Source organism: Prosopis cineraria, unplaced genomic scaffold, assembly GCF_029017545.1.
Source record: "Prosopis cineraria cultivar Desert tree isolate PC_DT_omini unplaced genomic scaffold, ASM2901754v1 PC280, whole genome shotgun sequence".
NCBI classification, from domain to species: domain Eukaryota; kingdom Viridiplantae; phylum Streptophyta; class Magnoliopsida; order Fabales; family Fabaceae; genus Prosopis; species Prosopis cineraria.
The window spans coordinates 42,787-57,713 of NW_026555607.1; the positions used below are offsets into that span (position 1 = coordinate 42,787).

Genomic DNA, 14,927 nt, shown 5'->3' on the forward strand with positions numbered 1-14,927 from the left:
ATTTTATAACTACATGTGCATAAATATATCAATCAATATTTTTTATGAAAGTCATCAATCAACATACAAACTCAATTTAGACACACATGAGATAATAAAGCATTAACAATAAGATTTTTCATCGTACCTTAATCAAGACTTATTTCACATTTATTGAATGTTTTTTATTTTATTTTATTTTTTTGTATATCTGGTACGTCCAAAGGGAACTAAGTTGCCTCTAAATGTGAAAGATAAAATATGGATTCTTTTCAACTAAATTTATTCTATATATAAATAAATATTGGGAATCAAACTGAGGAAAACCCCACAAATTAATCATACTAATTTTAAGCTTGTATCTTAATCACGTAGTGTTTTTCTTTAAAAAATAAAAATATAAAAAATTATGATTTTAAAATTTCAAAATATTAAAATGTCTTTGATTATATTTAAAAATCAATGATCCAAAAAATAAAAAATAAAATTAAAACGTTAAGAGATTATAAAAGATTAAAAAAATGGACATTAAAGGGCCCTAGGTCAATAAAATAATAAAATATAGCGGTGAATTCTACTATGTGTATGAATATAAAGATTCTGTGTAGGTTTTTATAAAAAACAACAAATTAATCGAAAATGCTATTAATTATTATTATTATTAATAGCATTTATTTGTTGGAGTATATGAGAATGGTTGAGCCTTTGTTCGGCGTTATCGAGAATCATTGCTTCAGTTAGGAAATGTGGCAGAGGTGGTCGGTTCCATGAACCCAACCTCCAAATCAATCACTTAATTTTAATTACTTAAATATTAAATAATATACTATTACTTCTATTTTAAATTATAAAATTACTTTGAGTCCGCCGTCATAAAATATAAAATAATTTAATAAAAATTTTATTATTATATTTTTTTGATGTTAATTTTTTTATATATTTTTTAATATTCTTTTAGAATTAAAATATTAAATGAAATATATTTTTAAAAATTTATATTTTTATTTTAAAAAATAAAGTTATAAAATATATTTAATAAGCTTTTTTGATACACGTAATTTTATTTTAAAATATTTTATAATTTAATATAGAGGGAGTTTTTTTTTTCGCTCTAATATCTTAATTCTTTGACCCAGATTGATTTGATTAGCAACTTACGAGTACTTCTTTGAAAGGCACACCTTTTATTAAGAATTTAATCAATATCATATAATCAGAACTCGAACTTAACACCTTGTTACTTTGGATTAAAAATTATACTATTAGATTCCGAACAAAGATTAGTTCCATTGGCTGGTATTCAATCCATCATTTACGAAATAGGACTCAAAATAAGTCAAGGCTCTATTAGGTGATCTACAACTTGGCTTGGTTGGCGCCCGACACCTAGCAAAGATTGGCTTAATTGTCTAGTATTAGTATTAGGTCCATAACTTACAAAATTATAAAATCAAATTTCTGAGAACTTTTTAAACAAATAATATGAATAAGCGTTCTTTGAATTGATAGTGATAATTATAAGTAATTAATAATAATAATTTATGATAAAAATTAATTAAGGTAACTGTAATTTTTAATAATTAAATAAAGTATATTTTGAAAACAAGAAAAATAAAACCAAAAAAACTTGAAGTTTTTTCTATCGTTTTGTTTTTAAAAATAAAAAATAAAAACAGTTTTAGAAATAATTAAACTGAAAATACTTATTCAAGCAAATTTTTAAATTTTTTTGTTTTTTAAAATAGTTTTCAAAAATAAAAAACAAATAAGCCTTTAATTTTGTTGCGGGTTTGTTGTGTGTTTCTTTGTTTTGCTATTTGTCTTTACTTTTGTTTGTTATTTGCCTTGGGCTGTTGAACGTTTCGTTTTTGTGGTAATGAACTAATGATATCCTTTTCTCTGGCCAAAAAAAAAAAAGAAGTTTGTTTCAGTTTCATATAATTAAGAGTATTCAATCCCTGGGTGCTAATTCTAAATTGATTAATTATTAATAATTAAGTATTAATTAATATTAATACCAATACTGGTACGAAAGCAAGAACTGGGGAAGTTGATTTTCTTAGAAGGAAACGTAAGTCTTGAATAAAAACTCTGACTAGGGCGAACTATACTGATGAGAGCAGACGGGGGATGTGGGCCCCACGGTTGTTTGGCGGGGAATTCTGGCGCGTAAGCGCGGGGTTGGAGGTGGACTATGGTACGCCTCAGCTTCTGCGGCTCCACTACTCCCATCTTGGTGCACAAACTTTTAGGTACAACTACGAGTGTACAACCGACCACGCAGACCATTTCTCTACTTATTCTAACGTTCCCACATCATTATCCGAGACAATTCATGTCCTTTATACAAATAAGTCTATAAAAACATATTATTTCAACAATTAATTATTGTATAATTTTTTATATGTTATAGTATAAGATATTATACAAATATGTATATAAAAACATTATTTCAACAACGGATTATTGTATAATTTTTTTATGAAAAAGTTTAAAATTAAATGCATTGAGTTTCGAGAGCTTAATTAAGTCAAGATATGTTTGCTGGAATATATGATGTTTTAGATGCAGATTATTGTGCTGTAATGATGAAGGTGAGAGTGTCTATTCAGGCTAGCAACCCTACAAAGGGCCAAGGCTAATATGAATATTCTTAAATCCTCCATCACTCTTTCTAATCCTTCACTAAACACTCATTATTACAAATTTTGACCTTTTGAAATTGAATATCACTTAGACAATTATAGGTCCTACAAGAATGGTACTCTCTGGTGTGATGGTGTAATTAGAGACAGTCATGTTGATTGGATTGTTAGGTTTAACTCAAATGCCTGTTTCCTCTATTTTTGAAATTTTTAAAATTATACAAGGTTTTTAAAATAAAGAGATATCCTTTTAAAAAGACATGCCCTTATAAATTAAGAAAGTTTTTATGGATGATTATGCATGGAGTTATTGTCATCAAGTTTATGTCTTTTTAAATTCTAAAAGCACATTTGAAGAATTATAAAACTAAAAGATATCATTTCATGAAAGGAAATCTATTTCAAGAAAAATTTACATATTAAAAGGATTTTTTTCATGAAATTTATTATAAATAACCATTTGTTAATATTAATTATTAAACTACGTAGTTTTATGAACTAACATGAATGTTCACAAATTAACATAAGATTGTTCATGAACCAATAGTAGGTATAACTTTTAATGAGAGTTTTATTATTTAAAAAGTATCATTTCAAAACATCACTTAAATATCTATAAATACACCCTATCATCACTTATTTGCACATCAAAAGATATCTTTCTATTGACTTTTATTGCCTTTATTTTTTGAATGCGTTAAAGATAAAATAAAATTATCATTTTGTCAAAAAACATTGTTGTCTTAAGTGTAAGTAGTGCAAGCCATATTCAAAGATCTTAATTGTGTCACAAAAGAAATTCATCATCAATCCAACTTGCACCTGAAGCCAAAGTGTTATTCACACATTGAATATGACATGCACAACTTTTTTTTTCATCTCTAATTCTTTTGTTCTTTTGAAAGCCATCCCTACCAACATGCTTTAGTTAATATAAGTAATATTTTTATGCCTTTGATCAACTACCTTTCTATAGGTAGGTCATGGATGATGAAAAGAGTTCGCAGGATGAATCTGAACTAATTTCCTTGTTTATTTGTTTGGATTAATGTATCATGTTATATTCAAAAAAAAAATTATATTATATTTGTTTTTAAATTAAGACGCCCTCATACTTAAACCCTAACTTTGTTCCTGATGTTAATGATCTTCTACATTTCTAATGAGATCTCAAGCAAACCAGTCTTAGAAAGTGATTAACCAAAGAGAAGGGCTTCCAATTAATTTTAATTTAAAGAAAGTGATTTTGAAAAGTCCTCTTCTTGGTGTTTCTTATTCTTGCTATTAAACCTTTGATTTTCTTTTCTACTTTATTTCGTCCCCAGTCTGTTTCAATTATATAAAAACTGTTTGCATGTAAATATGAGAAAAAGTTGTGTCCTTGTAACTTATAGTTGAGCATAGCTAAAATAGGTGAGTTCAATGTGTTTACTCCAACTCTATTATAAGTTAAATAGAAGAGACTTGAGTTTTTTTTTCCCCTTTTAAAGAAGTTGTGAATTCAAATGTTACAAGTAGATAAAATCATTGTCAGGAATGAGCAACAACTGGTTGGTAATAGAGAGTGATTGAGCAGAAATGAAGGAAGAGGAGAAATGGGCAAAAATGACAGAAAAGGTGGAAAAAAAACTTGACATCTTAGCTTAAAACTTTAGAATTGAAGTTTATATGTTCCTTCTTTTTATTATATAATCCTTCTGGTTTTATTTATAATTTACTTTCAGTATATTTTATTGGAACCAAAAAAATTTTAAACTTTATTAACTTATCTTAACATTTAACAAGTTTTCACTTTTACCCTAATAAATATTATTAATTCATATTATTGATTTTTATTCAAAGTATTTAACAAAAAAAATGTAAAGAGAAAAATTAAAAATTAACAAGTGCCTTATAAATGGAATTAATTTTTTTCTCTCTTTACCTTATAAACATAACTAGAGAAGTATTAATTATTAAATCTAACTCTATATTTTATTTTATATAGGACTTCTCACATCAAGTCCTTCACACTTGAACTTTATACTCTCTCTCTATATTGATAACGTTTTTATTACTTATGATTTAAAAAAATCAAAACATTATTCTGATTTAATATATATCTAATATTTTGTATGGCCAAACAAAAAAAAATCTAAAATTTTAAATACTTAAAATGCAAAGGGAATGACAGTTACGTACCAAAAGAGAGAATTAATAACATTTAAGATTATAATAAAAAATTTTAAAAAAATAAATTATAAATATTAATTTAAATAATAATTAGAAATTCAACAGTTTCAAATTATAAATAAAAAATTTAAATTCTTAAAATAAGTCTTAACTTGTAGTTGAGATATTTATCTATGTTTACAATGAACTGAATCCATATTTGCAACTATTTTTTTTAAAAAAATCGACAACCTAAAATGTCTTGATAAAAAAAGAAAAAACGAATACTTAGAATGTGTATTCCGTTGAAGTGGATGACAAAGAAAAGCACACACGATACATAAGAATATATAGACTTTTTGTCCATTGGAAGCACTGAGAGAGAATCTCTCCCCAGTCCCCGCTCATTAGAAACCGAGTCGTGTTACTTTGAAACCCTATAATTCCGAATCCAAATTGTTGACCAAATCTCCATCATAATTTTGCATTTAACGTGCCCTTTTTTTTTTTTTTTGCCTTTTTCCAAACGCGCTTCACTTCATTCAAGTAAGTGGCTGCTTATTCCTGATCCTAAGCATAATCTTATCTATGAAAAAATTAATCTGGAAAAAGTTGGATCTCACTATTCCAAGAGAATATAAAAAGAGATTTACTTACTACAAATATCCATCATGAAGATTTTCAAATTTAAATCCAACATTTTTATGGGATGTAAATAAAATCTTACCTACTGAACAAATATTTATATGCAATTAATTGATATGCTTTCTGTGTTGAGTTATTTTACGTTCTCAAGTTCATCAAGTAGGTCAAATGAATGGTTCTTTCTCACGCGCACAAACAAAAGTTGGAAGCATTCCCACAATTCAACCACGATGTGGGTCTCTCGGACAAATACTACGTTTTTGGCTTTCTTTATGTAAGTTGGATTTTTAAAATTTGCCACATTTTTCTCGAGGTTAATATTTCCAATAAAAATTAAAGTGGTCCATCATCTCGGGCCTACTTTAATTCCTTTGCTTAAAATTAATGGAATGAGATTGACTGACATGTTACTTTGAACCAAGGTGATGAAAGGTCAATTATGATATACTCTGAATATTACTTTGTCCGAGTTAATTTGTTTATTAATGAAAATATAATGCTATTAAAAAAATAGTTGATTATCCTCTTGTTTTCCTTTAGACGTTAGACAAGTTTCCTTTGCCCTTTTTTTTTTTTGGGTAGATCATTTACCCCATGTTTACATGGAGAGAAAATTAGAGTGAAAAATATGAAGAAAAATATTTTTTTCTCTATTTATAAGTCAAGATAAAATGAAAATAAAAGAAAAATATTGAAGAAAAATAAGCATGGGCCTGATTATTTTTTCTTCTAAAATTTTCTCTTCAAAACCAAGGTTCGAATTCCCACTAAAAGAAGTATTTATATTTAATGCTTGATTGTGCTTCAAACATCAACATGATTACTTTCAATAAGAGAATTATTGTGATTAATAAAAAAATTAATAAGACTTTAAAGAAAAAAATGCGCTTTCCAAAATTACCCTAAAGAGACATTGAGTCTATTTTATTTTATGTGTGTGTGTGTGTGAGAGAGAGAGAGAGAGAGAGAGAATTATTGTAATCATGAAAATAATTAGGGGCTTTAGCATGAATGTGAGGTGAGGCAAACTGGAAGCTACAGATTCAGGTTGAAAAATCGTGAATGCAAGGTGAGGTAGTTCGAAATTGCAACTTCTACACAAAGCCACACTAAAGTTGTAAATTCAGGGTGAGGAAGTTCGATCAAATTCTGTTACAAGAGCTAGAGTTCAAGCGAGAGTTTCCTGATATTTTGTTTGATCTGTTTTGAAAAAATGATTATGTATTTTTTGTGTTACTGATCTGCGATATTACATTATTGATATATGATTGTATATCAATTCTAAATAAATTTATGTTTAATTATCTGGTTATGTTGATATATGATAGTATATCAGTGATATATTATTATATATCACTAATATTAAGTCATATCGGTGAAAACTTATCAATTTATTTATCATTGATATATAGTCGTATGTCAATGATATAGTATTGCAGATTAATAATGAAGTTTTTTTTTAATATTTAATGTTCTCTTCGTAATATCTAGAAAAAATAGAGAGGGAGAGAGAGGAAAAGTTTTGTGATGAAGATGGTGATTCAGGCAAATTAGATCAAAAATTTTGATGAAGAAGAGCACTGTACGAAAGATAAATATGATGATCAAAGAAAATTAGATCCAAAGATTTGATGAAGAAAATATTTAGAGATGATAAATCAAAGAGGGAGCACGTATAATATAATTTTTGATAATAAAAATAAAAGATCCAATCAGCTAAAGATTAGTTAAATCAAATATATTTTGTTTTAATAATAAATATATTTTAAAGATGAAAAAGGAAAACATATCTAATTGATTTTATGAATGGATCATATTCTAAAATATTTCAAAACTTCATCCATAATTTATGGGAGTTGTATTTTTTTGAAGCTATTGAGCTAATTTTCTCAAATAATTATTTTTTCCTTTGATATGTTTTGCTACAACTAATCATGAGAGAGATAATATATTTTTCTCCTGCTTTTTTCTTCCCTTCATTTCATTTCCGCTCATTTTCTTTGCTTATTAGTTGTCATGACAAAACATTAAAAGTGCACAGAATAAATGTTAGATTTCTTTAACAAAACTTGCATCATATGAAATCAAATCTATTATAGTTCTACCAATTACTCTTACCACTCATAAACCTCAATTACTCAAGCTTTATAACTGTGAGAAGGAAACTATATACACTAAGATATATGATATGGACAAGAATCAGAAAGATTACAATTGAAGTATAACATTGAGTAGATATGAACAAGGAAATTGTTGAATACATTGAGTAGATATGAACAAGGAAATTGTTGGGATATTCAACGTGTTGGAATTATGTTACGTGAAGTTGAACCAATGTAGTTTAGTGGGCAAATTAATAAATGCCAATTCAATGAATACATACCAAGTATCTTGACAATGCTGTCCGAGTGAATGAGGTCAAAATTCCTTTCTTGCCCTTCACCCTCTACTCTCTTTTGGTTAGGTTATGCCGTTGGCCAGCAACCATGAACTTTTGTCGCTGACATATATAATAGAGTTGAATGTCTCCATTCAATTGTTCCCTTGCACTATTATTTATCACCTCATGGCTCATGCTAAGTAATGTATAAGATTAAGGTATTGTATAATAAATTAGGAACTTTTTGTTCCAATCGCAAATTCTCTTATTAATGCAATGCAATGTTGTTTATTTTAATGCAAACGCTCATCTGCTTTTGCTTAAAACTCTGAAATGGACATTGGATGGTAATTCCCATTTATAGGGGCCTTATGATTTTTTATCACCATTCTTTTAGTAATCCATACCATGGCCCACACCAAAAGCTATTTTTTGGGTTTAATTTTTTTTTATTTGATTATATGATTGGATCATAGCAAACATTGTCAAGCCCAATTGAATGTTATTATTTCTAATGAGTTTTCTACATTCATATGAGTTCGAACTTGAAATTTCACATTTAAGTGATCATAGCTATAATATCTCAAGTTCTTACCCTTTGAGTTAATTAAATTAATAATATTTTAAGAGAATTTTAGAGTATTTAAATATATTGAAAAATGATTTATAATCAACTAGGGCTTAGAAAAAGATAAGAAATGAATTACCTTTGTAATCAAATATTTTCAAAAGGCAAATGATGATATTTTTAAGTAATTTTCTTGCATTAGAGAGTAAACATCTCAAACTTTCTATAAAAGTCCTAACTTATAATTTTTAAAAATGTGTGAAATTAATTATAAATTTTTAAAGTTGGGTCAATGAAACTATCATTGGCGGAGGCAAATTGCACTTTTGGCCATGGCAAATGGCGTGTTTTCATACTTAAATTTTATGTTGCTAATTAGAACAATATAATTGAGTTTTTAAGAGATTTGTTGAGGTGATTTTTCAAGAGCTCTATTGAGGTTTTAGAGTTCCCAACACCAAGGCACGATTACTAGCTCCTAATCACTCAAAGTGCTTTTGAGGTTAAATAAGTTTAGTTTAAGTAGTTTTGATGACAATCACCGTAATAGGATGCTTAAATTCAAAAACCCTAGACTTGAGGGGAGATTTTTATAATGACTTGAGGAGGTAGAAACTAGAAAAATGATATATAAGTGGAATGATTATTATGGTGATTAAGTTCAAGCTAATGGAAGTTTAAAACAAAATTGTTTATTATTACATTGCCAATTAGAGTCTTAGGCCTTGATCATGATTAAGAGCTGATTAATGACAATTAATCCTTAATGATATTTGAAAATGTAAACTGTAGATTGACTACCTTTAAAAGTATTTGGGCTTGGACTCTTTTACAATCCAAATTGTATTCTTAGAGTAGTAACTCAAGAGTTGAGATAACCAGGAACTTAATTATAATATATCATTATGTCTGCAACTATGAATTATGAATTATTATTGATTTTGTGCATTGAACTATATGAGTTTGTTATAGAACTCTTTGGCTTTAAATTAATGCATAGGTAAATAAGCATGCCTCTTTGTGATAAATGTCTAATAATTATATTTATGTAGATGCTATGTAATATTAATATATGAAATGTAAAGTTTGTATTGTCTATGAGATAAATGTGTTAACATGATTAGTGGTTATAATTGATGATGTTGGAAGAGTTGTGATAAGCATACATATTTGTGATGAAATGCTTGATGACTATGTTTATATAAATGTTATACGGTATTTGAAATATGAATTGTAGCCCTGGACTGGTTATGAGTTAATTATATAATGAACTATTGTAAATTATGTTGTTGTGTGAACCATGATAAGCATGCAAGTTCTAGAAATTATGAGGATAATGAATTATTATGATATGCATGCATTTAAAATTGCATATGTTGATTGAACTTATATGATCATAATGGGTGTGGGTGAATAATAGAGGGATCATGATATAAAATTCACCTCTACTAAGTTTGCACACAGTGGTTGATATATTTTATTACTATATATGCTTAGTATTATCAATAACCTATGGCTATGACGTGGTCAGGCATGATATTCAATATCACCAATCTTGGATTGGACGGAGTGGGTTGGGCACTGATGGCACCCTAAAATTTAAGTAAGGGGAACCTACGATTCGAGCATGAGTGTGGAAGCCTTTGGTTGGATGACCCCTCATAATAGCAAAGTGAGGCTAATCTAGTCATACAGACAAGACTTATATGAATTAATAGCTCATAGGTGTAGTTAGATGAGATAAGGAAGGATATAAAGTGGTTGCATTAATCAAGCAACATATTATCTTGTGATAAGTTGTGATTAATGAGTGGATTTATCTTATGTATTATAGTTTGCTTACTTGATTGTAGTTGTCAACTTTAATATGCTTTAATTAAAATTCCTGGTTACTTAGATTATAAAGTCTCACTCTTGTTTGTTAATATTTTTCTAGGAAGCGTTTAGAGTAAGGTTAATGGTGGAAGCAATGGTGACTAGAAATGCTTAATTTCACAAGTTAAAGTTCTTAGTTATTTAGTTGTGTAATTGAATACTTAATATTTCTAGCACTAGAAGTTGTGTTATTAGTATATCTTATAATTTACATGTACCCTTGCTTGTAGATTAAGGCCTTTTTTTTATTAAAGGCCTCTTATATTCTTTTGATTTGAGGCCAAATGTGCAAGTGTGTAATTAAGTTATGATTTTCAAATGAATTAGTGTGTTGATGAGTTGAACATGGATGGTTTGATTGCAATTTATGTTGCTTATGGTTATGATGACTAATGGCTAGTTTTAGATGGGAGACACTTATTATAACCCTAAGTTGGTTGATAAGTTGTAAGTGTGCAAGCATATTATAGTCTTAAGTGTTTCAGGATCTTCATTTGACACTGGATAGAGTTGTAATCAGAGCCATTAGTTAAATTTCTTATTTATACGTATGTGGTTGTTTGGATCACCTTAATTGGAGGTTTGGGCAATTTTTATGTGGTTTAGAAATTAGCATCTTATGATGCTTAATTCTATACTATTAGGAGGTTTTTGTTGCTACAGATACGTTCTTAGCTGTGGTGTGTGCTCTCTGCACCACAAGCCACATTGTGGTTGATGTACCTAAATTTTCATAATGTATGTTTTATCTCTATTTGAATCTGTTTTAAATGCTCAAACCAATTTTTTATATTTATGCAAACTCTTACACTCTAATTTTAAGAGTTCTCAGGAATTATTCTTTTTAAACGCACTTTTAAATTATTTTTGGGATCCCAATCTTCTAAAATAATTTTGAGAACTTGATTTAATTAATTGTAGCCACAATTTATCCTTAATTGTAAGGGTTGTTTAATTAATTTAGTTAAATATTGGTTAATGATGGAAGTCATTATAATAACTTCTACCACTAAGACCAACACTTATTGATTTAGCCATATTTATTTATTTTTTATTATATATATGTGTCTTTTTATTGGAAACAATTCTAGCTGAGGTATGGTCTAATATTAAATATAAATAATTTTTTTAATAATAATTTAAATCTTAGCATGCCATGTCGTGAAAATTCACTAATTTCACTAAACTCAACCCTAATTAGTACACAATTGGCGTATATTTATTAAAGCACTATGAAGTTCTAACATTTTGAGCATATACTGGCCCAAATAATGGAGGAGATTTTGGGCTTTTGTGACCCAAACAAAAGACTTTGGGCTCATCCTAAATAAGGCTGGCATTGGGTGGGTCAAATCACCTCGCTTTACTGAAAAATAAAAACCGAAGCTTCTACAAAGTGGGCACACAGCAACGGCAACGCTCAGAGCAGCCAGAAGTTCAGAACCCAGAAGGTCGAGCGTGCAGGATGATCATCCCTGTTCGTTGTTTTACCTGTGGAAAGGTACTTCTTTTCTTCTCGACAAGCTCAAGCACCATGCCCGAGCAATGTTTTTTTTTTGGCCAAACCCTACTTCTGTAGAAAAGTTTACGCCTTTCGAGGTTTTGGGACGCAGGGTTTAAGTTTTAAGGTATTTGATGTCTTATTTGATTTTGTTCGTTTAGGTCATTGGAAACAAATGGGATACGTATCTTGACCTTCTGCAGGCTGACTACAGCGAAGGGTCAGTAATTTATGCCTCTCCTATTTCTAATGTGTTTGTTTTTCTTTTTCTGGAGGTGTTAACAGAGTCCCAAATTACAGCTTCTTTTTGCTTCTGTTGGCGCAATGTATTTATTTAGTATGCTACATGATCGTCACCGAGTCTGACTAGCTATTGTAATAGGCTGAAATTTGTTCAGGATTGATCAGCTTTTATTTTATCCGATGTTATTGGTTCTGGTGGTGTTTGTGTGTGAGGAAAGAAGAGAAGGGCCAAGACCTTGTATTGCTTGCGAAGATGCTGTGAAACAGTTTAGTATCTATGGTCTGAAACGAAATACTTTTAATTTTTGGTCTGTGGCTCACCATTTTATACGTTGAGTTCAATTGTGGTTCGCATGCTGCAGTGAATAAAAATGAGCACAATAGAAGTTTCCTTATTGTTGTTGGGTTGAGGTTTTCTTTGTGTACATATGTAATTAGGTGTTGTCTGTGGTGTTTAAGTGCATTAGGCACAATAGTCAATAGATCAAGTGGTTGAGCATGATGCTTATGCTTAGTTACTTGAGGCATGTAATGTTAGAAGAGGGGAAAGTTGGCATGTAGTGATTGGGGGTATTTCAAGAAGCTAAAGCTATGTTATTTTATGTGCAGGCAATGAACATGGATTCTTAGTCAGTAAGGATGTTAGATTTTCCATTACATTGAAGCATGGTTTCATACTTGCTATTTGCTTTTTAGTTAAACCACATAACTTTAATTTGCCACAATTTTGTATTAGACATCATTTTGATTATCTTTGTTACAAGTTCTTCCATTTTTCCATCAGTGGGAGTGACTGGTCCAATATTATTATCATTATCAACTCAAAATCAACATTCTTAGTCAAATTTTACACCCCCAAAGCCTTATTTTCTTCTTGGATCTCTCTATGGCTTTTAACGTAGATGAGGAGCTAGCAAGGGTAGGTGAGCTCTGCCATGACATCTTAATTATGTTTCCTTTTCTTATCCTCTATTCGCTACTATATGTAACTATCCTAGTGAAAGTGTTGTGTTCTTGTACTTTGGAAGCAAGGGCATGTTCTCTAAAGCTTAGATGAAAGAAATAGCCATTATAGAGAATCTTGGGAGGAGGAAATCATGTTGATGTTGATGAGGATGGTTACATATATTACTGAATAGAGTATAAGAAAAATAAACATAATTAAGATGATGTGGCAGAAGAAGATGAAGTCCTACCATTGCTAGCTCTTCATTCATGTTGAAATCCTTGGAGATTTTAGGGTTATAAAGTTTGAATTAAGAATGTTGATTCCGGTTGATGATGATGATGTTGGACCGATCACTCACATTGATAGAAAAATGGAAAAACTTGTAGCAATGATAATTAAAATGACGTTTAAAAAAAAGGGGGGGATAAATTAAGGTTATGTGGCTTAGCTAAAAAGCAAGTATGAAAGAATGCTTTGAAGATAATGGATAACTCTCATTGACTAAGCATCCACGTTTATTGCTTACACACAAAATAACATGGCTTTAGCTTCTTAGAATATCCATTCACTTTATTAGATATGGAACCTAGGCTCAGGTGCTGCGGCTCATTTTAAAGCATTAAAAGTGATATTTCATGTCAAGAATCTTACATTTTGGCATCTGAAAAACTATTCACAATCTAATTACTGACTACCCTATTTAAATCATGTTTCCCCTCTTAAATGGATACTGAGTATTAATTTAGGTAGTTATATAAGGCAGTACTAGCGAATGATATATCTAAGAAGTTAATTGTTGATAGAGTTCAATTGAACCGTGTGCAATCAATGTAGCTGAGATCAGATCTCACTCAGTGGGATAAGACTTTTGCTGTATATGGTTTTTCTAATATCTAATGGAATGCAGTGATGCATTGGATGCTTTGGGGTGGTTCGTTATTGCTGTAGACGAATGCTTATGACCCATGTTGACCTCATCGAGACGCTTTTGAACTACAACTGTAAGCTCTGTCTTCCCTTTTGATTTCCTGTTCAAGTCTTTGTTTCCAAAGTTTTGATTTAGTCAACACGCAATGTTTGGTACCTTGGTTGCAGCTCTTGAGAAGTCTGAGCCCAGTTAAGGAGAAGGCATATGAAATTATGGATGAACCCTGATGTTGTCTGTGTTTCTTCATGTCGAGTCACGTGTAATGAATGTTCCCTAACTTTTGTTTTCTTCTTCAAATGGTCAGGTAGGTCTAGAAGTAAGATTAGGTCAATAGTGTAATATCTAGCTAGCTTAGAGGGTGATTGTCAGAACTCAAATGTGACAACTATATTAATTATAGTTTGGAACTATTTGTCAGCGGTCTCTGATATTAAATAATGCACTCCCTCCAGCCCCAGTTTATAGGGCAAACTTTCAAAGCTCTTCTTGGTCTTTACTATAGGGCCAAGTCAGAGTAATTAATTTTCTCCCCAATTTTACCCCTTGTTTAATCATTGAGGGGCTCATTGTTTTGTGGGCATTGAGCGTTTTTATGGGTATTGCAGCAAATTGTTTGTGTATTTGAATTCCTACACTGCAATTTGTTTTGATTATCAATTGTAAAGAAAGGCCAAATTGGAAAGTCACATATTATTTACAAATTTGAAAGTGTAACTACCATTCTTAATATCCATAACTCATGAAGTTGGTTAAGTTTGCTAGTGACTGAAAGACTAATGCAATAGGTTTATCAGAACAACCGAATGGGTTTTTGAAGATTAAGTGAGAATTGTAGCGATTTTAACCAGAGGACTGGAAAAACAGTATGTTGCCATAAAATTTAATTTAAACATGAACTAGAGTAGGTTTGTGTTTTAGTACGTAGCCTATTTTAATTACATTGGCTTGTGATGGAAATAATTTCTAGTTTTTTTTTATACTCCTGTGATTCTATTTATATGATAGAGAAAAGAAAAAAGTTGGTCCTATTTATAGGATGTTTATTAATTTTCAATGTTTATCA

The 14,927-nt window shown here is 29.8% G+C and overlaps 1 pseudogene; it reads left to right on the forward strand.

Moving 5' to 3' along the window:
* Nucleotides 1-11,616: 11,616 nt before the first annotated feature.
* LOC129296200 (DNA-directed RNA polymerase subunit 10-like protein) lies at nt 11,617-14,281 on the forward strand (annotated as a pseudogene).
* The last annotated feature ends 646 nt before the right edge of the window (nt 14,282-14,927 follow it).